The sequence below is a fragment of the Cavia porcellus genome, unplaced genomic scaffold (assembly GCF_034190915.1).
Source record: "Cavia porcellus strain 051 isolate PalLab524CR breed Dunkin Hartley unplaced genomic scaffold, mCavPor4.1 scaffold_1, whole genome shotgun sequence".
In the NCBI taxonomy this organism is placed as follows: Eukaryota; Metazoa; Chordata; class Mammalia; order Rodentia; family Caviidae; genus Cavia; species Cavia porcellus.
The window spans coordinates 97,751,497-97,752,512 of record NW_026947484.1 but is presented as its reverse complement, the minus strand read 5'-3'; positions in this window follow the sequence as shown (position 1 = coordinate 97,752,512).

Here is a 1,016-nt window from a genome sequence, read left to right as displayed (position 1 = left end):
CTTAACCTTTGTCTCTCTTTCTACTACAACTCATCCTCTTCGACAGTATGAATCATATTTGTCATCCTATTTCTGCGGCCCCACCCATCTACAATACACTGCATTAAACTGTCCATTCAAATATTTTACCCTGAAATGCCATGGAAGTCTAAAATGAATACTTTTTAAAACATGCATTTTCTTCCACAACTCTGCTCAATGTCTATCCACTTAATATCCCAAAAGGTAAGCCCATCAGTTTCTTTGCTCTCTTTCAAATTCTATTCACTCCATGATGTCATATTTATCCTAATTCCTAAACGATTCTCAGTCTATCCAGTGCTTTCCATTCTCATTGTCATTCTCCAAATTCCAACTTCCATTACTGTTTTAGAGAAGGAAAAAATAAATTATTCCTTCCAAGGTTGCAAATCATCTCATAGTACTCCTAACTTTAATGGATAAGTGACTTCCATTGTCTTGGAATAAATTTCAAAATGGATAACATGAATTAGTTCTTATCATGCAAAATATGGCTCCTTTTCAACTCCTGTCTCCTAAAATTCTATGTATTGTTTTCTCTACCCCAGAATTCTTGGGTTTCCAACAGGCTCTTGAACATTTCACAAACTCCCAGGGCATAAGAATTTTATAGTAGATATAGAATTTATACTAGTGGATAGATTTTTATTGTCTATTTAACTAATTAATTATTTTAAAAAAAATATATCCCAGTAGAAGACGTATTGCCATTCATTTCCATCAATATAGTTCTTCTCATTTAGAACACACAAGTCTCTGTTCTTGTTAGTTTCGGAAGCAGATTTGGAAGTTCTCTTTCATGAGTGTTTAGTTCTGATAATTGTTCCAATGTTCTAACTTGATGCAGAGCATTTATTTTTCATGGTCATCTTGACTTTAGGGAAGAGCTAGAAGTTGCGTGGTGCCAGATCTGGTGAATAAGGTGGATGAGTTAACACTGTTACATTTTTAAAGAAGCCTCCACTTTTATTGCACTGTTCTTGTCAGCAACATTC